General features: G+C 44.7%; 1 protein-coding gene and 1 pseudogene across 1 annotated transcript in view; one reads left to right on the top strand and one right to left on the bottom strand.

Moving 5' to 3' along the window:
• The window catches only part of LOC141147370 (histone-binding protein RBBP7-like), a 37,267-nt pseudogene extending 17,520 nt beyond the window's left edge, over nt 1-19,747 (bottom strand).
• The window catches only part of LOC141147221 (probable hydrolase PNKD), a 149,653-nt gene that overhangs the window by 45,750 nt on the left and 80,432 nt on the right, over nt 1-23,471 (top strand). The window lies entirely within an intron of this gene.

Here is a 23,471-nt window from a genome sequence, read left to right as displayed (position 1 = left end):
AAATTCCTCCAGAGAAATATGTGCAAAGAGGAACGGTCTGGTGTACAGCAGAGGTCTATTGCAGAAGGAGTGACAGCTTGGTTGTGTCATCTTCTGATCAGATGTCCCTTTCTGCCGGAAATCGTTTGATTGTCAGGAGCTGGCACGCTCGTTGGAGGATCTGCTGGCTGCACATCTCGGATAATGGTCATTAGTTAGAAACGTGTCACCCAGCCAAAGCGCTAAATACTGCAGAAAGTGATATGCGGGAAGTCAATTGTTCTTTCCCAAAACATTTTTTAACTCTGTTCAGCCCTCATTTTGTGCGTTGGTGCACTGCAGTACCATGCATTCGGAATGGCAATCCGACGCAGCTCGCTGACCAACTAACGTGCGTTGCAGTGCACTGCGAGGGATGCCGCATGCACCAGTTTTGGCACATTCTAAACCTATTCATTTTGAATGGGCTGCCTTAATGCAATGCACATTTATCCCAAGGATACTGAGCAGGCATGTGGTATTCTATTGCAATGGTGGGAATGGGCTCTATGTATGTTGGTGCTTTTTCACACTCGTAGTGGACTGTGGTGCCCTCTGAAGAGCGATCCGTGTTTTGGCAAGCTGATTGTACGCAAGTCGATCGATCGATTGACTTGGGTGCCACCAGCATGTCGGATTTCTATAGGCACAAGCGGGGCCCGTGCTACCACTAAGCAAACTAGGCTGGTGAGGCTGCCTAGGGCGCCCGGCCACTGGTGTAACTGCTCTATTCTCTCTGCAGCAAGCAACTAAGTCTCAGCATCAGCAGGCAGCCGCCACTCCATTCGCACATAGTGTCAGAGGCACCATCAATGAATGGAAGCAAGCAAACATTCATTACTGGGCGCCGGTGAGGCTGCATTTGATGGGCGCTGGTGGGGCTGCATTTGATGGGCGCTGGTGGGGCTGCATTTGATGGGCGCTGGTGGGGCTGCATTTGATGGGCGCTGGAGAGGCTGCATTTGATGGGCGCTGGTGAGGCTGCTTTCATTAAAAAAGTGGGGTATACATGGGCAGGGCAAAGGGGGTGGAGCCAAGGGGGGGGAGGCGGCAAAATGAGGTTTCGCCTAGGGTGTCTAAAATCCTTGCACTAGCCCTGGCCACTAGCAATAATCACTGTTTTCCCACCAGGGAGAATACTATCGCTCCATGGGAGGGATTCCCCCATCAGCACGGACTGGTGTTTATGGACTAAATCGAGTGATTTTTCATCTATTCCCTGGATGGTCAAATTCCGAAAGAATTTTCTTTTGAAAATCAGAAATTTCGTGCGTTTTGTGATCCGATGGTACCATTATTGATTTCGAAATTCGACAAACCAAGCCTTCAATTTTACCTCCTGTTGCTACAGAAAAGAATTTTCGTGGCTGGGAATCTTCTTTACTTTCCGGGAATTTTCTTTTCTAGCACGTGCACATTATTGTTGGTAAGGAAATGTCCTTGTATATTGGTGGTTGGTAAGAAAGTCTCTGTATATTGGTGGGTCGGCAAGGAAATGTCCTTATATATATTGGTGGTCAGCAAAGACATGTCCTCATACGTTGGCGGTCAGTGGGGAGACGCCTTCATACGTTGGCGGTCAGTGGGGGAGACGCCTTCATACGTTGGCGGTCAGTGGGGGAGACGCCTTCATACGTTGGCGGTCAGTGGGGGAGACGCCTTCATACGTTGGCGGTCAGTGGGGGAGACGCCTTCATACAGTGGCGGTCAGTGGGGGAGAAGCCTTCATACGTTGGCGGTCAGTGGGGGAGACGCCTTCATACGTTGGCGGTCAGTGGGGAGACGCCTTCATACGTTGGCGGTCAGTGGGGGAGACGCCTTCATACGTTGGCGGTCAGTGGGGGAGACGCCTTCATACGTTGGCGGTCAGTGGGGGAGACGCCTTCATACGTTGGCGGTCAGTGGGGAGACGCCTTCATACGTTGGCAGCCAGTGGGGAGACGCCTGCATACGTTGGCGGTCAGTGGGGAGACGCCTTCATACGTTGGCGGCCAGTGGGGAGACGCCTGCATACGTTCGCGGCCAGTGGGGAGACACCTGCATACGTTGGCGGCCAGTGGGGAGACGTCCCTTAGAATGGTGGAAAGTCCCCTTACAGGTAGCTAAAAACATCTGTTCCTTACCCAAAAAGATGAGAGGAACAGATCTAGTGGTCTCACATCAGCGGCTCAGTCAAGTGAAGTTAATATTGTAACTATGTAGGCACCATCCAGCAGCAGATCAGTCCATCACTGCTCATTGGTCAATAACTCCAAGCCACTCACTGGTTGACAAAGGTAACTCCCAAGAGCCAGTCTACTGCTTGTATCAGGAGGACTGAGGGCTCTTGAGAGGAGTACAGAGGCAGGGTGCCATGATGTTTTCAGGAAGCCATGTACAGCACCCTGCCGGCTCCTCCCATCAGCCATGATCTGCCTGCATTGCGTAGAAAAACAGAGACCCTGTGATGACAACACTGGGTCCTAAATATGTAATGAAAATAGATTTTATTTTAAAATTTTCCTTTGCAAGTTGTTGAGGGAAAAAAAAGAACCAGGGAAGGGTCCGGCTTTACTTTTTTTTTTTTTTTTTTTTTTTTTTTAAATGATCCAATTCCAGCTACTGCTTGAACATGAAAATCCTGATGCTTGAGAAAAAGCGTTATGTTAATCAATGACGATGGGTTTCGGCATGTTTAAAGGTGCTATAAAAGGTATGAATAATAAATGAACTTTTTATTAAACATGCATTGTTATATCACACTAGGATTGTGACATCTATAAATTCCTTGGGGATGCAGTAAGTGAGGAAGGTGTTTTTCACCGGCTGATGAGTTTTTCGTCTTTTTATTCTAATTTTATACCCAACCAGAGATTACATTTTTTTTTTTTAAAGGAACAGGCCACTCTAAGGTTATATTTTCTAAGTGGATTCTGGTTAGCTGAGTCATTCTAATAGATCCCTGATCCAAAAGATCTCCATAAAGAGCACCTGTCACTGTCCTGTTACATAATGAGCTTCTTGGCCTCTAGTGATATGGAGAGGAAGAAGAAATCAAAAATGAGCAAGGCTTTTTGTGAGATGGGCTTTGGTGCCAGAACGCCTTGCTAAGATGTACCCAGATTTGTCACCCTCCTGTTTCAGAGGCTGTGGCCAGGTAGGTTCTGTCCTCCTCCATGTGTGGTGAACCTGTCCCAAAGCCCAGCATTTCTGGATATGGGTCCACCTCTTTTATCTGTGGTTAAAATTACAAAAGACCATCGGATCGCACTACTCGACTAACCCGTCAAACATCCCAAGATCCACACTCTAATACAGGTGCATCTTTTAAAATTTTGATATTTTAAAGTCAATTTATTTCAGTAATTCAATTTAAAAAAGCGAAACTCGTATATTTTATATAGATGCGTCACTCACAGAGTGATATATTTCAAGCATTTCTTTCTTTTAATTTTGATTATGGCTTACAGCTAGTGAAAACCCAAAATTCAGTATCTCAGGAAGTGAGAATATTACATAAGACTAAAACATAAAATTACTTGTAATACAGAAATGTTGGCTTACTGAAAAGTCTGTCCATGTACAGTATAGTATGCAGTCAATACTTCTGGGTTCCTTTTCCATGAATTACTACATCAATGTGGTGTGGCATGGAGGTGATCAGCCTGTGGCACTGCTGAGGTGTTATGGAAGCCCTGGTTGCTTTGATAGTGGCCTTCAGCTCGTCTCCACTGTTGGGTCTGGTGTCTCATCTTCCTCTTGACAATACCCCACAGATTCTCTATGGGGTTTAGGTCGGACAAGTTTGCTGGCCAATCAAGCACAGAGATACCATGATCAATAAACCAGGTATTGGTACTTTTGGCCATGTGGGCAGTTGCCAAGTCCTGCTGGAAAATGAAATCCGCATGTCCATAAAACTGGTCAGCAGAGGGAAGCATGGAGTGCTCCAGAATTTCCTGCTAGAGGGATGCGCTGACTTGATAAAACACAGTGGACCAACACCAGCAGAAAACATGTCTCCTCAAGTCATCACTGACTGTGGAATCCACACTGGACTTCATGCAACTTGGATTCTGTGCCGCTCCACTCTTCCTCCAGACTCTTGGACCTTGATTTCCAAATGAATTGCAACATTTTCCACAGTCCATGATTTGGGGAGCAATCCCTAAATTGAAAATCATCCCTCTTTGAAAGGATATGAACCCCCTGGCTCTTATCTTCAGGTCCCAGACACCTGTGCTTGACATCAGTTCAATGACTGGATAGGATTCTGAACGGGCGGGCTCTAACGCTTTTTTTTTTCTTTTTTTTTTTTTTCTCTCCTTTTTTCACTTGTTTTTTTTCTTATTTTCCTTCACATCTTTTCTCTCTTTTTTTTTTCCTCCTTTATTTTTTTCTCTCCTCTTTTCACTTGTTTTTCTTATTCTCTTTCACATCTTTTCTCTTTTCTTTTTATTTTTTTTCTCTCCTTTCTTTTTTTCCCCTCCTTTTTTTTCACTTGTTTTTCTTTTCTCATTCACATCTTTTCTCTCTCTTCTTTTTTTTTTTTTTTTCCCTTTATTTTTTTCTCTCCTTTTTTCACTTGTTTTTCTTATTCCCCTTCACATCCTTTTATCTTCTTTTTTTTTTTTTTTTTTTAACTTCTTTGATGCATTGTCGGCCCTACAGTTGGACCTTTTTTTTAATTTTTATTCTCGTTTTTAAGGTTAACTGTAAGGTTTTGCTTATGAGAAACAACTTTACTGATTGGTACCATAGAGGTTACACTTGGTTGGGTTGGTCACATTACTGTAGTTTAGAAGCAGAAAGTGGAGGAGCCAACTAAGTGTAGCATTAGAAGGTTGTCATTTATTGCACAAAGATTAGTAAATAAATGACAACCTTTTTAAGGCTCCATGCACACTGGGCTTAAAAAAGTCTGTTCTCTTGGGAGCAGTGGCATCACTAGGGGGTGGCTTTTGGGGCTATAGCCCCGAGTCTCTGCAGGGGTCCCCAAGGGGAGAGGAGGCTCTCTGGGGACCCTGATGTAAGTGGGGGGGCTCTCTGGGGACCCTGATGTAAGTGGGGGGGCTCTCTGGGGACCCTGATGTAAGTGGGGAGGCTCTCTGGGGACCCTGATGTAAGTGGGGGGGCTCTCTGGGGACCCTGATGCAAGGGGGAGGCTCTCTGGGGACCCTGATTTTAGGGACGGCTCTCTGGGGACCCTGATTTTAAGGGGGAGGCTCTCTGGGGACCTTGATGCAAGAGGGGGCTCTCTGGGGACCCTGATGTAAGTGGGGGGCTCTCTGGGGATATACACACGTATATTACTGTATATACATGTGTATGCCCACCCAAGCGTATGACTTTCTTTACTACGCTGCTATGGGCTCTAGCCCCAGATCTTTTGTAGACCTAGCAACGCCCCTGCTTGGGAGTAAAACGCTCACATGGAGCATTTTTTTTTTTTGTACAAAGTTTTTAGGAGGGTTTTACTTTTTTCTTTTTTTTTCCTCCCGGCCAAAGACAAAATTCTGTACAGCTCTGTAGGTTAGTAAACCCAGGACCCCAGCTCTGCAAGACAACAGCGCCAATCAATGGACCTCCATATCTCCTGGTTAGAGATGACGCATTTTAAAGAAGCAGCTGGGGTTTATTTTTGGCGGCCCAGCGTGTTGTTTTGTGGAGTCTCTAGATACATCTGTATTGTGGAAGGACACCTGCGTACGGGGGGGACGCCTCCGATAGTCAGCGCTCTATTGTTACAGCCCAGAGGTAATTGAGTCACTTGTTTTTCCTGTACAGAACCAGCCAGCCATTAACAGGCGGCCGGGAGCAAAGGGCAATTCCTGCAATACAGTAAAACCACTTCCTTTTTTCTTTCAAAAGGCCTTTTTTTTTTTTTTTTTTTCTTCTTTTTTTCGTTTTTTTTTCTTTTCTTTTGTTTTTTTCTCTGCGTTGGAGAACAGACAGGTGTGTTTTGAACAGAGTCAAAAATATTTTTGAGCTAAAGTTAGTTCCAAAGGAGCTAAAATAAAGCCTGACACCATCTACTCCCTAATAATATATCCAGAGGTGTGACCTGTATATCTTTTGTTTTGTTATAGAACGCTTTGTAAATTTTGTACCAGAGCAATTGCGTAAATTTTATTTAAAACTTCGTTTTAATTTTTGCTTTTCCTAGTTCATCGATTTCCCCCCCCCCCCCCTTATCAACCTAATGAACTTTTATTAATCGCTTCCGGACCGCCCCAAGTACATTTACTGCAGCAGGGCGGCCCTTCAGCGTGGAATCGCGTACCTGTACGTGATTTCGGTTGCCGAGTCTGGGGCGCAGCGGGAACCAATCGGCAGGTCTGGCGGACCCTATGTCCACCGGGACCCGCCGATCGTTCCCGGGGCAGACAGAACGGCGGTCTACCTAATGTAAATAAGGCAGATCGCCGTTCTGACAGGCGAGAAGATGGAGATCTTGTGTTTCTGCTAAGCAGAAAAGCACACAGCAAGCACTCCCAGGGAACACATTTAACCCTTTGAACGCCCCTGATGTTAACCCCTTCCCTGCCAGTGTCAGTACAGTGACAGTGCATATTTTTTTAGCAGTTTGTCAGTTAATGTAACGCAGTGCCGTATCGCAAAAAAATGGCCTTGTCAGGAAGGGGTTAAAACCTTCCGAAGCTGAAGAGGTGTCAACCTGGAAGACCAGGCCATTTTTTGCGATCCAGCACTGTGTTAATTTAATAGACAATTGTGCGGTTGTGTGGTGCTGTACAGAAATAGAATTGATGTTCTTTTTCCCCCCATAAATAGAGCTTTCTTTTGGTGGTATTTGATCACCCCCTGTGGTTTTTATTTTTTTGCACTTACTGCTATAAAACCTATATTTAATTTAAAAAATTAAAAAAAAAAAAAATCTAATTTATTCATAAATTTAGGCAAATATACTACATCTTTTTGGTAAAAAAGAAATCCAAATAAGTTTTATATTTATTGGTTTTTGTGAACATTATAGCGTCTACAAACGATGGTATATATTTTGGATTTTTTTTTCTTCTTTATACAAGTAATGGTGGTTATCAGTGACTTGTAGCGGGACTGCGATATTGCGGTGAACAATCAGACACTAGATTACACTTTTTTGACACTCTTTGAGGACCAGTGACACTAATACAGTGATCAGAGATAAAAAAAATATGCACTGTCACTGTACTAATGACACTAGCTGGGAAGGGGTTAAAGATCTAAGGTGATCAAAGGGTTAAAGGGATTGTAACCTTGGAAGGTTTTTTTTTAACCACTTCAGCCCCGGACCATTTTGCTGGCCAAAGACCAGAGCACTTTTTGCGATTCGGCACTGCGTCGCTTTAACTGACAATTGCGCAGTCATACGTCTTTTTTTTTTTTTTTTTTTCCCCACAAATAGAGCTTTCTTTTGGTGGTATTTGATTACCTCTGCGGTTTTTATTTTTTGTGCTATAAACAAAAAAAAAAGCTACAATTTCGAAAAAAAAGCTATATATTTTGCTATAATAAACATCCCCAAAAAATATATAAAAAAACATTTTTTTTCCTCAGTTTAGGCCGATGTATTATTCTACATATTTTTGGTAAAAAAAATGTCAATAAGCGTTTATTGATTGGTTTGCGCAAATGTTATAGCATCTACAAAATAGGGGATAGTTTTATGGCATTTTTATTCTTTTTTTTTTTTTTTTTTACTAGTAATGGCGGCGATCAGCGATTTTTTTTTTTTTTTTTTTTTTTGTGTGACTGCGACATTATGGCGGACACATCGGACAATTTTGACACATTTTTGGGACCATTGGCATTAATACAGCGATCAGCACTATAAAATTGCATTGATTACTGTAAAAATGTCACTGGCAGTGAAGGGGTTAACCACTAGGTGGTGCTGTAGGGGTTAAGTGTGTCCTAGGGAGTGATTCTAACTGTGGGGGGGAGGGGCTGTGTGTGACACGACACTGATCACCGCTCCCGATTACGGAGAGCGGTGATCAGTGACTGTCATTAGGCAGAACGGGGAGATGCTTGTTACCATTAGCATCTTCCCGTTCCTCACCACGAGACGATCGCGGGTATCCCCTCGGACATCGGGTCCACGGGACCCACGGTCGCGGAGCCCCCGGCGGGCGCTCCCGCAAGCCGCCTCTCAAAGGGCAACGTACAGGTAAGTTAATCTGCCTGTACGTGCCCTTCTGCCGCAGTATATCTGCGTGAGGCGGTTGGGAAGCAGTTAATAACTTACCTGAGGTCCCTCTCTGTCCAGTGATGTCGACGAGTGTCTCAGCCGTTTGAGATTCTCCCTCCTGATTGGCTGAGACACAGCAGTGACGCAATTGGCTGCCGTCAATCAGGAGAGAGGGGGTGGGGCCAGGTCGGGGGCTCCGTGCCTGAATGGACACGGAGCTGTTATTCAGGTGCCCCAATAGCAAGCTGCTTGCTGTGGGGGCACTGAACAGGAGGGAATGGCCAGGAGCACCGAAGAGGGACTGTTCTGTGTGATTTACACCAGATTGGTGGTTGCCGGCGGACATCCGGTGCCCGGCACCAACAGATCGGCATTCTCTCCTCTCCCCTGCAGCTGCCTGCTGGCTGACACAGGGGTGCCAGATCATGTAACCATGAGAAGGAAGTGTCACCAGCACATCAGGATCTCGAAAATTGGGTCCAAAATTTAATCACATAGTATCAAAAAAATAAATAGAAGCGAGGTTTTGGAGCCACGCAGGACCCCTTCATCAGGCACGTGACCAAGCCTGACGAAGGGGTCCTGCGTGGCTCAGAAATGTCGCTTCTATTTATTTTTTTGATACCATGTGATTAAAATTTTGGACCCAATTTTGGAGATCCTGGTGTGCTGGTGACACTTCCTTCTCATGATTGCAGTCGGTTCCAGTCGTTTGGTCATTTCAGCACCCAATTAATAGGTATAGACCTCCTTTTTACACAGGCTAGTCGGCATAGGTGTTAGGAGAAAGGGGCGGTTGTAAGGCTAGTTGGGTGTGAGCTGTATTTCTACTTTTAAGATTTAAGGAATTTAAAGAGGAACTGCAGTCTGCTCACATAATTTGTAATAAAAACACCTTTGCCATTCTGAAGCTTCCCTCCAACCACTTTGCATATTTTATATATATACTGTGATTCTGCACTTGCCAAATATGCTGCAGAAATCTCCCTCCACTGAGTCTGGCTGCAACCATTTTAACTGTGGGCAGCTGGAGCTGCTGCCTGTTCACTTCCTGGATTTACACAGAGGCACACCTCCAGCTCTGCAGCTCTCATTGACCCCTCTTATGACTCACCCCCCTGCGAACTCTCATGAGAGAGAGAGAGAGAGAGAGAGAGAGCTGTACATTATGTCATAAGCCTAGGCTAATGACCAGACAAAAAGGAAGTGGACTGTATAAGGTATTTACTGGCAGAAAAAAAAATGTTTTACTATCCAAAGTTACAACAACAACGAGGGCAGAAGATATAATAGATGGAAAGTTGGAAAAAATGACTGAAGTTCCGCTTTAGGGCAGAACTGAACATTGGTGGTGCTCAGTCCGGATGCACGGAGCCTGCAGAGTACCTGCACATGTGAATGAGCATAGCCAGGGCCGTCTTTAAGGCAAGGCAAAAGGGGAAGCTGCCCTGGGCCCTGTCATTGTTGTGGGGCCCAAAGCAGCCACCTCATACTTGCCAACTATCCCAGTTTAATTTCCCTTGTCCCTTGAAGTTTTAGTCCCGTGCTGTGTCCTGATATCTCAGTGTGAAGCGCTGCTACTAATGCTGCCCATCTCTGCCCTATTGTTGTGTACAGATGACTCACCTGCAGACCCTGTGTTTACATGTAAATAACCGCCATTCATATGTAAATAGCTGCATCCGGCAGCATAGATATGTAAATAAAGACGGCATTCAATATGTATATCATGCCCCCCTGCAGTGAGGAGATGATGTGCTGTAACCTCTAGCAACCAATCAGTGAGCAGTATTACTGTACAGTAGTCCCTAGCAACCAATCAACAAGCAGAAATCATGTGCTGTAACATCTAGTAACTAATCAGTGAGCCGTAATGTGTGCTGTAACCTCTAGCAACCAGTCAGTAAGCGGTGATGATACACTGTAACCTCTAGCAACCAATCGCAATCACTGCCTGATCTGATACAGTAAACTGATTTTAAGTCTAGCTGCTATTTATTGTAGGTCTCAGAGCAGGTGGAGAGAGCAATTGTATGGGGGGGGTGGCCCAAGAAAACGTTTGCCCAGGGTCCAATCAATATTAAAGAGGGCCCTGAGCATAGCTCCCAACTGTCCCTGATTTGGAGCAATGTCCCTCTGTCCCTCATTCCCCCTCATGTGTCCCTCATGTTGGTCTGATCTATATAGTTGTATATAAAATGCACTATTTATCTTTCAAAAAGTGTTTCCCAGAGCTAAACCTTTCATCCAATTTCTAAATTGCTGCATTTAAACTTTATAAGCCAATATAAAGAAATAGTAGTGGTAAAAAAAAAAAAGCCCCTGTGAATTTAATTAACCTTCTTTCTTTCTTTCTTTTTTTTTTTTTTGTGTTCTCCTTTAAGGGGGTGTGTCCCATGCCTACATAAGTTTGCTGTTAGGTGTCCCTCATTCCCATCTAAAAATGTTGGGCGGTATGCGAATGAGGCCCTTCTTCTGTGGCGGTGACTGAGGGCCAGATAGTTCTGTTTGTATTACTAATGACAGCGCGGCGAGAAATCCCTTATCGCCACTTTTTCCATTTTAGTCCTGTTAGTTTTTCGGTGAGCTCATCTTCTGCAGACCATGTAGGACAATGAGGGCCCGATAACCGCCGTGACTGTACCCGGCCCAAAATAAACAAACTGCCTGTTTTTCCCAGAAGGCAGATCTGTAGAACTTTCACCAGCGCTGAGCGAGTTCTCTTGAGAAAAACGCGAGATTCCTCAACGGTCATTGTTTTGGTGTGGAAACTGCCCATTGTTCTCATAGTGAGGCCGCTTGTTTTATGTGTTTGTTTTATCAGATTGCATTGTAGTGTGTGTGCTGGTATGACAGGTTTTTTTTTTTCCCCAAGTTTATTTTTTTTTTGTTTGTTTTTTTTTGTTTTTTTTTTAAATTAAATTGACTTTTAACTATAGGTTTGTCTACTGGGGCTTTTATGTTTCACATACAGGTTAAAATAATGCATTTTTTTTTTTATTTTTTTTTTTTGGCTGGAAATTACCTTAAGCCCAGGAGGTTCACACTGAGCTGCGGGAATGAAGCCGTGCGAGTTCAGCGGTCAGACTCGTCAGTCGCGATTTCGGCTGCCGGTTCAGACATCTGTGCGGGTTTCTGCACAGATGCCAAAGGAAATCGCACCCCAAAATCGCAAAAAAGTAGTACAGAAACTACTTTTTGAAATCTGAGCAGCGCCGCAAATGCAGCGTCGCACCGATTAGGGCGGTGCAATTGGTGCGATTTGACATGTCAAATCGCACCAATGTGAACCAGGGCTAAACTCCAAAACTATGAAACATTTTTTTTTCAAAGCAGAGGCCCCGTAGAATGAAATGGTGACGTTTGATTTTCTTATGTTGCATGATGTGTGTGTGCAGCTGTTCATCAGATCCATATTTTCAGGAAAAAATACACTAAAATGAATTTTAGTGCCAAAACATTATTAACTTTTTAGGTAAAATATAAAAGATGAGATTGGGCCGAGTAAATCGATGCCAAACCTGCCGAGCCTTAGTGTTACTAAACCCAGGAGCCTGCATTCACTATATCTGGTCTCCCACTGACACAGAACATGGAAATGCAATTATTTTTGTAAATATAAACTGTAAAATGCCTTTTCTCATCAGTCACAAGACTGCTTTATACTGCTATCAGTGTCTGGTTAAAGCTTGTAGGAGGAGTTTTCATTATCCTCTGTCCTATGAGACTGCATGACCCCTGACCCTCTGTCTGAGCAGTGCTGATTGGCCCTGTGATGCACCCTCCCAAAAAAAAAAAAAAAAACTCTTTAGCAATACACACCAAACTGAGCATGTGCAGAGTGCCTCCAAGGCTCTGTACTATCAGCAGATGGATGAGGGGCAGTAAAAGAAGGGGAGGATCAAAGAAGACAGGATCAAACAGCCGTTTTACACAATGCAGAGGATTAACCCTTTAGGTACACAGTGACTATAACAAGCATGCTTTACTGCATATAAAGACTGATTTTACTCTTGTGGATTTAGTAAAACTTTAAAAGTGCATGCCACAAAAAATAACAAAAAAAACTTTCTTCAGTTACTTCCTGGTTTCTGGCTTGGGCCAAAATGATGTCAAACATCCATACCTCCCAACATTTTGAGATGGGAATGAGGGACACCTACTTGCAAATGTATGTAGGCATAGGAAACGCCCCCTGACACACCCCCCTTAAAGGAGAATTAACCCAAAAAACGTTAATGAAATCCACAAGGACTTTTTTTTTTTGCCACTCCTATTCCTTTATATTGGCTTTTAACATTTACAAATGCAGCAATTTAGCACTGGGAAACACTTTTTGAAAGATAAAAAGTGCATTTTAATATAAAGCTATATGGATCAGACCAAAATGAGGGACAGATGATGGGGAAAGAGGGACATTATTCCAAATCGGGGACAGTCCCTTGAAATCAGGGACAGTTGGGAGCTATGTACATCCCTAGAGTCTTCCATGGGAGGAGGTTTTTTTTTTCTCAGCTAAGCACTGCCTCCTATCTGCATGCCTGAGCTAAGGACAGATGGATTCCAAGAAGTAAATGCTACTTGAATCATCTGCCCTTACTCAAGATGGCCACAGCCAGAAATGATATGGTGGCGTGTTTTTTTTTTTTGTTTTTTTTTAAGTGGTTTCTCAGTAAAATAAAGCATGGAGACCTCAATGAATGGGGGGGGGGGGGTCGCGTTGAATATTCAAAATTTACTCAAATAGAGTTGTTGGTTTGTGGCGGTCAGACGCAGTGTAGTTCTGCTTTCGGTTTTTGTTCTTTACTAGGCCCATGAGGGGATCACTAACTTTTTCCAACTCCTGCTTTTCTAGCAGCCTAAAAGTATAAGATAATGTACTTAATCCCCTTGGAATATTGGGGTGAGTGACCCTCTTTAGGGAATTTTAGGTTACAGTGTAGACAAGGGCATGGACCCTAATCCAAAACCTCTGAACTTTTGGTCACAGCCAACATATGTGGAAACCATGGTGCCCCTCGAACCCGAAAACCATTTTGACGCCATTTCTGGATTAAAGGTAATCATATATGAGCTAAGTGCTATTTTATTTTTTTTGCTTTTAAAGTTGGACAAATGTAATTTAAATAAAAAAAATTCCATATCTGGAATGAAACCTTTTCTCAGATATTTAATATTTTATATTTCTATAGCTCTTTTCTCCTTGGGGAAGCGAAGCAATTTATCTGCTGTTGAGGGGGGTGAAGCGGCCATCTTGGGCGCACTCAATAGAATGCCATACTTGAGCCAAATCCAATCAACCTACCAGTATGTCTTTGGAGGGTGGGAGGTAGGTGGAGAACCCAAGGGGAACCCATGCAGCCTCAGGAAGAACATAGGATTTGAATCAGAGACCTTGGTGCTACAAAGCTGAAGTACCAACCACTAAGTCACCATGCTGCTTCTTTTCTTCTTCTTTTTTTGTGCACATTAAATCACCTTTTTAGTCCTACTGGCATCTTAAGTGCTTTCACATGTTGTATCTGAGATTGTTCTCAGACTGCCCTGTAAATAATCTCCTCCTTGTGTAATCATTTTTCTCTCGACCAATCGGAATTTGCATGGCTACAGTATAAATCTCAGTTTGAACTTTGGAAAAGTTTAGTAGGACATCTGCCGAGACGCCGGCTGTGTTCAGTACCCCGGGGGGGGGGGGGCCGGGACAGGGGGGAGTGCAGCCGCAAGACAGCATGAAAAGTCTCCATGCAAGGGAATTCTGCCCCTTCCCTTTTCTAGGGAGACAATGGAGCACACGTTCTACCACCTGACCGCTTCTGTTCCCCTAAATGAAGGCCTAAACATGAACGCTCAGCCGGTGCAAAGCCGAGTGTGTCTGTTTATGCCGCAGATCAGCTAAATACACATCTTTGGTGTATCAAAGAAAAAAGGTGTGCAGAGACAGTTCACTTTATTTAGAAAGCGGCCACAGCTTGAGTAGAAAAGGCCTGTCTCCTGCCAGCATGCTGCAGAGAAGGACCATTGCTCTGTGTGTGGAAGCAGCTGTCTCTCTGCAAAGGTCCGGTATACCTCCTGATGAGCCAGAGCTGATCTTTCCAATCGGGGAGCATGAGCTTTGCTAACTGGGAAGCCCTAGCTCTCAATTTTCTACAAAAGTTGAATTAATGGAGGCTGGGATTGTATATGGAGCCCAGGCAATACACAAGTTCACAGTATACCTAAAGGGGTCTTCTGGCCTTAGGAAGACACTACAGGGCTTCATTTAAACAAGCACTGGACATGTATCAATGCCATGTATGATGTAAAAGTGAACCTTGCATACACATCACGGGTCCCCAGTAAAATGCAAGGTCTGTAGACACTGTAGGGGCCCCCAGTAAAATGCAAGGTCTGTAGACACTGCACGTGGCCCCCAGTAAAATGCAAGGTCTGTAGACACTGCACGTGGCCCCCAGTAAAATGCAAGGTCTGTAGACACTGCACAGGGCCTCCAGTAAAATACAAGGTCTGTAGACACTGCACGGGGCCCCCAGTAAAATGCAAGGTCTGTAGACGCCACAGGGGCCCCCAGTAGAGTGCAAGGTCTGTAGACGCCACAGGGGCCTCCCAGTAAAATGCAAGGTCTGTAGACCCTGCAGGGGCCCCCAGTAAAAATGCAAGGTCTGTAGACCCTGCAGGGGCCCCCAGTAAAATTGCAAGGTCTGTAAACCCTACAGGGGCCCCCAGAAAAATAAACTGGAGCAGAAGTAGGGTGCTACTACCCAATATGATCAGAAGATTGTTTAGAGCTACCTGGGTGCGGTAAGGCAGTCGCACAGCTGCAGTAGCAATCATGAGAAAAGATGGCCTGCAACTCCTTGCTTGCTCTTTAAAATCTTCAAAATGTATTGATTCTCCATAAAAGACACAGACAGCAGCTAAAGCACGTGCTCTCTGTGTCTTTTATGGAGAATTAATAAATCTTGAAGATTTTAAAGAGCAAGCAAGGAGTTGCGGACCATCTTTTTTTTCATGGCCCCCAGAAAAATGCATGGTCTGTAGACCCTGCACGGGCCCCCAGTAAAATGCAAACACTGCACGGGCCCCCAGTAAAATGCAAGCTCTGCAGACCCTGCACTGGGCCCCCCAGTAAAATGCAAGCTCTGCAGACTCTGCACTGGGGGCACCCCAGTAAAATGCAAGCTCTGCAGACCCTGCACTGGGCCCCCAAACACTGCAGGGGCCCCCAAGTAAAATGCAAGCTCTGCAAACACTGCATGGGCCCCCAGTAAAAGGTAAGGTATGTAAACACTGCACGGGCCCCCAGTAATGGGTAAGGTCAGCTTTTCCCTGGAAGTTAAGCCATATACTTGCCGGACACCCTTCTCCACCATGCCGGGTGGGATTGACGCCACGCTCTTTCCAGGGAAGATTTCCTTGGTAATGCAGAGCAGGTCGTATCTCACGAGTCCAGTCCAAGAATGTCTTCTCACTAGATTTCCACCAGTACAGGTAACTTGCAGCTACCATCAACCCCAGGCTTTCTATTTATTTTATAACCTGGGGAAGGGGGCCCATACAGTATAAGCGGACCTTGCAAACTCTCACGTAAACACCATGGACGCCATTTTGTGTGTCACCAGTGCTGCTTTTTATCACTGGTTTAAATGAGGCCATGCAATGTCTTCCTGAGCTCAGAGGATCCTTATGAGTTAATGGAGGCATCCTGGGAGCTGTGTGTGTGAGGAGATTAGAAGCAGTTGGCGTGTGCCTGTGTGTGTGTGTGTGTGTGGTAAAAGAGCGCAGGGTCTGCGAGATAAAAGCGTTATCTGTGAGGCGGCTGCAAATGACCTTTATATTGTCACTGCCATCTGCCGGCCTTGTCACAGTGACAAAGCCTGAAATCTCCACAGAGAAGATCCATGACACCCCCGTCTTCTGACACAATGACAGTGATGGCATTCTCACATATTGACACTTGACTGTTCTTAAAATATAACTGAAGGGAAATTTTCCAGTGGGGACACTCTCTCCGGTGACATCACTGGATCCCTTCACTTTGGAGGAATTTCCTCACTCTGAAGAGATTTTCTAGAGCTAAAGGCAAAACTTTTGGATAGAGTTATGGATGGTTATAACCCCTGTGAGGTGTTTTTTTTTTTTCTTCTGTGTTCCTTCACTTATGCCGCATACACACGAGCGGACTTTCCGGCAAACTTTTCCGGCGTACAATGCGGACAATTCGATCGTGTGTGGCGTCCAGCGGACTTTTTTTTTTTTTTCTCAAAAGTTTGCCGGACTTAGATTTGAAACATGTTTCAAATCTATCCGACGGACTCGATCCTGGTCGAAAAGTCCGCTCGTCTGTATGCTAGTTCGACGGACAAAAAGCCACGCTAGGGCAGCTATTGGCTACTGGCTATGAACTTCCTTGTTTTAGTCCGGTCGTACGTCATCGCGTACGAATCCGTCAGACTTTGGTTGATTGTGTGTAGGCAAGTCTGTTCATTCAGAAAGTCCGTCAAAGTCCGCCGGGCAAAGTCTGCCGTAAAGTTCGCTCGTGTGTACGCGGCATTACTGTCCGATAGCCAAAACCAAAAGGAGTTCAATCAACCATGAGCTTGGTAATGACTTGGGTATAAAGCCTACAACACATTTGATGTCGTCCCCCCCCCCCCCCCCGCCCGTTGCTGGTGCCACCACCAGAAATGGTTCCCAGGCTCCCCTGTCTGACACTGCAGAAAATGGCTTTAGGATCCCTGATCTCCTTTACGAATAAAACCAGAAGCAATGAGCAGTTCGTCACTTTCAGGTTTATTCCTCGGCTACTGTAACCAGGAAAGCAGCTAATTGAGCACATTCTGTGCTTGATTGGCTGCAGTGGTGGGCAAGGGAGACATTGGAGACCCCCTGAGGTCTTCATAAAGAGAACCTTTCACCTGTCCGATGCTATCGCATAGGGGGCTTGATAGCCTTTTCGTTTTGTGTGTTTTTTTTTTTTTTTTTTTTTTCTTATGTGCAGTGTTAATTTTGGCAGCGAATTTCGATTTAGTTTTAGGCTTAGTCTTAGGACTAAAATGGCATTTCAGTTTTAGTCCCATTTAGTCTTCTGCAATTGGTTTAGTCGTATTTAGTCGACTAAATCTCCAGTATATTTTAGTCGACTAAAACATTTTAGTCGTCGAAAATCTAATGGGTGTAATTCAATTGTAATGCATTAGTTAACATTTCTCTACAATTTGCAACCACATTATACACTGCTGGAGTGAAAAATCTAATATGTTATTTATTATTACATTGAGGTATGAACATGCACTACGGACCAGTGTTAATTTTGTAGTCAAATTTCAATTTAGTTTTAGTCTTATGTCCCTTTCACACTGGGGCGGTTTGCAGGTGTTATTGCGCTAAAAATAGCGCCTGTAAACCGCCCCTAAACAGCCTCCGCTGTTTGTTCAGTGTGAAAGCCCGAGGGCTTTCACACTGAAGCGGTGCGCTGGCAGGAGAAGAAAAAATCTCCTGTCAGCCGCATCTTTGGAGCGGTGAAGGAGCGGTGTATTCACCGCTCCTAAACCGCTCCTGCCCATTGAAATCAATGGGACAGCGCGGCTATACCGCGGCTATAGCAGCGCTATACGAGGGGTTTTAACCCTTTTTCGGCCGCCAGCGGGGGGTTAAAACCGCACCGCTAATTGCCGAATACCGCGGTAAAACAGCGCTAAAAATAGCGCTGTTTTACCGCCGACGCCCCCTACCGCCCCAGTGTGAAAGGGGCCTTAGTCTTTTGACTAAAATGGCATTTTAGTTTTCAGTCCCATTTTAGTCTTTTGACTAAAATAGCATTTTAGTTTTAGTCATATTTTAGTCATTTCAGTTATTTTAGTTGTATTTTAGTCGACTAAAATAATCATTTAGTCGATTAAAATGTTTTAGTCATTTTAGTCGACGAAATTAACACTGCTTATGTGTGGTTTGGAAATTTTCATTCTTGGGTTCTTGCTGTTAACCATGGTTTTCTTAATTCCCACATTTATATATGAATGTTTTTTCAGGGGTTGGACTTGGCCCCTTAGTTTCAGTGAAGGGAACTCTTAAGGCGTCAGCATATCAAGACATTTTGGACAATTTCAGGCTCCAAACTTCGTGGGAACAGTTTGGGGATGGCCTCTTCCTGTTCCAACATGACTGCGCACCAGTGCACAAAGCAAGGTCCATAAAGACATGGATGAGCGAGTTTGGGGTGGAGGAACTTTACTGGGCCTGCACAGAGTCCTGACCTCATCCTGATAAAGCACCTTTGGGATGAATTAGAGCGGAGACTGCGAACCAGGCCTTCTTATCCAACATCAGCGCCTGACCTCACAAATGCGCTTCTGGAAGAATAGTCAAACATTCCCATAGACCAGTGTTTCTTAACTCCAGTCCCCAAGGTGCCCCAACAGGTCCTGTTTTCAGGCTTTCCGTTAATTTTGCACAGGTGATTTAATCAGTTTCACTGCCTTAGTAATTACCACAGCCGTTTTCATCTGAGGCAAATCCTGAAAACATGACCTGTTGGGGCGCCTTGAGGACTGGAGTTGAGAAACGCTGCCATACGCACTCCTAAACCTTGTGGACGGCCTTCCCAGAAGAGTTGAAGCTGTTATAGATGCAAAGGGCGGGCCAACCCAATATTGAACCCTCCGGACGAAGACTGGGAGTCTGGGATGCCATTAAAGTTCATGTGTGTGTGTAAGAGCCCTTGCACACTGGGGCGGGGGCGGCGTCGGCGGTAAAACGCCGCTATTATTAGCGGCGTTTTACCGTCGGTATTCGGCCGCTAGCGGGGCGGTTTTACCCCCCGCTAGCGGCCGAGAAAGGGTTAAATACCACCGCAAAGCGCCTCTGCAGAGGCCGCGCCGTCCCATTGATTTCAATGGGCAGGAGCGGTAAAGGAGCGGTATACACTCCGCTCCTTCACCGCTCCGAAGATGCTGCTGGCAGGACTTTTTTTACCGTCCTGCCAGCGCACCGCTCCAGTGTGAAAGCCCTCGGGGCTTTCACACTGGATACACAGCAGCGGCACTTTCAGGTCGGTTTGCAGGCTATTATTAGCGCAATAGCGCCTGCAAACCGCCCCAATGTGCAAGGGCTCTAAAGGCAGGTGTTCCAATACTTTTGGTAAGTGTGTGTGTGTGAAAATGATATTGTGCAAATATGCAATGAGCAGAAGAGTGGGTCCTTTGCAAATTTTATCTCCTGTGAATTATTTTCCTGGACATGAAACAAAATGTAATTTCTCTCCCCGTCTGTCTGGCTGCTTGTCCCTGCCAGCGGTCATTTCAGGATGGTATCATTGTTCCCAGAGATTTTGCTATATAAAGAATTGCATTGAAGGAAGTCGTGGTTATCTTACTTTGGCGTGGTGAGCTGTGTGCCCACAAGGCTCACCCATCACGAGATGGGTGTTGAATTCTTGCTGTTTTTAGAGTCCTTCTTAAATCTGAATTCAAGGTATGATTTTTATTGCATACTTACATTGTTCAGCTTGGCACGGTGTACATATCTCATACCTGAGAGATCATCGGGAAAGCCCACAGTCATTGTAGTAGTCAGCGCTACTACAGTGACAGCCGCAATCTTGTGGGTCTTGCCAAATTCTGAAGTTTCACTTTAAAGTTTTAACTACAGGCTCCCCCTGGAGGCCCTCTGTATCATTGTAAGTGGGGGGCCGGTAGGTCTAGGATTCTGTGCACTCACTGGATGTCCTCAGTCCCCTGGGTTGAATGATGCCAATCACTTTCATGGTGTTGCTGCTCCCTCGTTGCCCATGCAGCAGGCTTTGGGTATGGCGATGGCACCACTGTATTCTTTCAACAAAAAAAAAAAAAAAAATTGACCATTCTGTCTGGTGAAGGTGTATAGATTACAAAGGTGGGTGAGCAAAATGTTAAAATCCTTTGTTAGAGATCCCAACAGCAACAATAGATCATAAGCAGCAACAAGAGACACTCTGCCGGCAGCCATAGACCAACCCCAGGAAAAATAGACCACCAGCAGCAACTTTAGACCCCTCAGCAGCAGCAATAGACTTCCCCAATACAGTAAATCCCCCTTAGCAACTATAGACCACCCCAGCAACAATGGATCCCCCCCAGCATCAATACACCCTCCAGCATGCCTAAGCACCCCTTGCCAGTTCATACATTCAGTGGAGGAGTCTCTTTTTTTTTTTTTTTTTTTTTTTTTGCGTCCAAACCCTGTACTTGGTTCTTTTCAGGTTTGAAGGTTTTGTTCTGTAATGTTGGACTCCAGGCAGAATAAAGCCATTCCAGCTATGGATTCAATGAACGTCATGTGCTGTTTGATATTTCAATGCCAACTTCTTAAATAAACATTTATAGTAAGTATGTCCGGCTAATGGTCGAACACCCAAGTATTTGCCACCTAATAGTCAAATATGTGAAATGGGAAAGGAAGAAGGGGATTGTGGTGGTGCTTACAGATAATAATGGAAGCCATATGTTTAAAAAAATGGATCATTTTAATGAGAATAAAGTTAAAACCTAACAGGGCCGATTTGTTCAAGAGTATTCAACATTTCATGATGAAGGTGGTCATATGGCGAATGTTCAGCTTAAACAGAAGTTTCATATTGGTATATTAGCCCGACATGTTTCGCCTAATAGCTTCATCAGGGGATACACGAATCAGTCAGGAAATGCGTAAGACTATACAAAAATACAAAAAAGAACGAAATAAGTACAAAATATCAAAAACATATTTGTATCATTAAATGTAAAAGGTATACATCATTTGCCAATGCCTGCCCCTAAAGAAGAAGAACCTACTGCACCAAACTTCCCGGAGGTGACCACTGCCAAGGGGGGACCAACCGACCCCAGAGGAAAGGAGCCCAAAGAAGACACACAATTACCAGGCTGTAAGGTGGTCAAGTAGAAGGGGGGAAAAAAATTATATAAGGTATGTATGATGTATGATATTTATAAAGTTTACAGTTCAAAGGAATCTGGCACCAGAGGTGCCAAGATGAATCAAAAATATGGAAAAAATGGATTGAAAACTGAATACTCACTTAAAATGAATAGATTCAGAGCATGGGGTGGAGGGCGTCTGGGGTATAAAAGAGGTTAAATCCGATAGGGATGTAATAAACAACTTTGGAATAGGATAAATAAATAAATTACAGCCTTGTCACTGTCATCTGTGGCCGTGCAGGGCTCCTTTCCTCTTGGTTCGGTTGGTCCCCCTTAGCAGTGGGTCACCTCCGGGAAGTTTGGCATGGTAGGTTCTCCTTCCTTAAGGGCAGGCATTGGCAAATGATGTATACCTTTTTACATTTAATCATTTAATGATGCATAGTTTTTGATATTTTGTACTTATTTCGTTCTTTTTTTTTTTGTACAGTCTTACTCATTTCCTGACTGATTTCGTGTATCCCCTGATGAAGCTATTAGGCGAAACATGTTGGGCTAATATACCAATATGAAACTTCTGTTTAAGCTGAACATTCGCCATTAAATGTTGAATACTCTTGAACAAATCGGCCCTGTTTGATTTAACTTTATTCTCATTAAAATGATCCATTTTTAAATATATGGTTTTCCATTGTTATATGTAAGCACCGTGACAATCCCCTCTTCCTTTCCCATTTCACATATTAAATAAACACTTCTCTAGGCAGTATTGGCACCGACAAGGTAATAAAAGCGTTGGATATCACCATTTCCTTTTTTATCACCTTCAGAAGTGAAAACCCTGAGGGGAAATGTTTTTGTATCAATAACGCAGTAGCGTATTTTACTCTTCTAGTCATTCCTACAAAATTCAAAACTCAAGACCAGCCTTTTCCAATGGTCTTAGGAACCAAAGAAATCATTTTCTGATTTCAGTGAACCTCTGCTAGAAGCAGTTCATTGGTGGCCAGTGGGAATGTCCCTTACAGTGGTGGCCAGTGGGAAGAATGCCCCCTACAGTGGTGGCCAGTGGGAAGAATGTCAGTGGTGGCCAGTGGGAAGAATGTCAGTGGTGGCCAGTGGGAAGAATGTCAGTGGTGGCCAGTGGGAAGAATGTCCCTTAGTGGTGGCCAGTGGGAAGAATGTCCTTAGTGGTGGCCAGTGGGAAGATGTCCTTAGTGGTGGCCAGTGGGAAGAATGGTCCCTTAGTGGTGGCCAGTGGGAAGAATGTCCCTTAGTGGTGGCCAGTGGGAAGAATGTCCCTTAGTGGTGGCCAGGGGGAAGAATGTCCCTTAGTGGTGGCCAGTGGGAAGAATGTCCCTTAGTGGTGGCCAGTGGGAAGAATGTCAGTGGTAGCCAGTGGGAAGAATGTCCCTTAGTGGTGGCCAGTCTGAAGAATGTCCCTTACAGTGGTAGCCAGTGGGAAGAATGTCCCTTACAGTGGTGGCCAGTGGGAAGAATGTCCTTAGTGGTGGCCAGTGGGAAGAATGTCCCTTACAGTGGTGGCCAGTGGGAAGAATGTCCCTTACAGTGGTGGCCAGTGGAAGAATGCCCCTTACCCTGCTACACATGCTACTGACAGAGTGTATATCATATGTCCTTCCTAATATTGACCATAGTGTCACTTTAAAATGAATGTAAACCCTTACATATACACAGTGAAGTGACTGACCCACAGAGAGGAGACAAATCCTTCTACATAGGTTGTACCTGTTTACCTGCAGACCTATCTTCTTCTCCACAGCCATTCAAAGTGCTGACTTTTAAAACTTCTGAGTTCAGAAAAAGGGGGCAGGGAGCTGAAGTTACACTCTGCAGAGCTCAATGAGGAGAACTCTAAAAGCTGATTGGAGGGAAGGTAACCCCCCCCCCTTTTTTTTTTTCTTACAGCACACAGGAACAGAGCTGAGGCTGTCAGTCAGCTGGAGGCCCCTCCCCTGATACCATTTTTCTCTTGGTATCAGGGAAACTTGTCAGAAGTGATTCATGCTGATGGCAGAGGAAGGAAGCAGCAGACATAAATGACACTTAGAGCTCTGGATTGAGATAAGTACACACTATAGAGCAGGGTTCCAAAACTTTCTAAACAAAGGGTCAATTTACTGTCCTTCAAGCTTCAGGGGGCTGGACTGTGGATTGTGGGTGTAGAAAATGTCCTGGCATCAGTGCCTCATCATTTGTTTTAATAGGAGAAATGGTTCCCTATTAATGGTGTCAGTAAGGGGAATGGTACCCCATCATTGGTGTCAGTGGGAGAATAATCCCCATTATTGGTGTCAGTGGGAGGAATAATCCCCCGTTATTGGTGTCATTGGGAGGAACAATCCCCCATTATTGGTGTCAGTGGGAGG

This window comes from Aquarana catesbeiana, linkage group LG06 (assembly GCF_042186555.1).
Source record: "Aquarana catesbeiana isolate 2022-GZ linkage group LG06, ASM4218655v1, whole genome shotgun sequence".
In the NCBI taxonomy this organism is placed as follows: Eukaryota; Metazoa; Chordata; class Amphibia; order Anura; family Ranidae; genus Aquarana; species Aquarana catesbeiana.
This window is presented reverse-complemented; position numbering and strand designations above follow the sequence as displayed.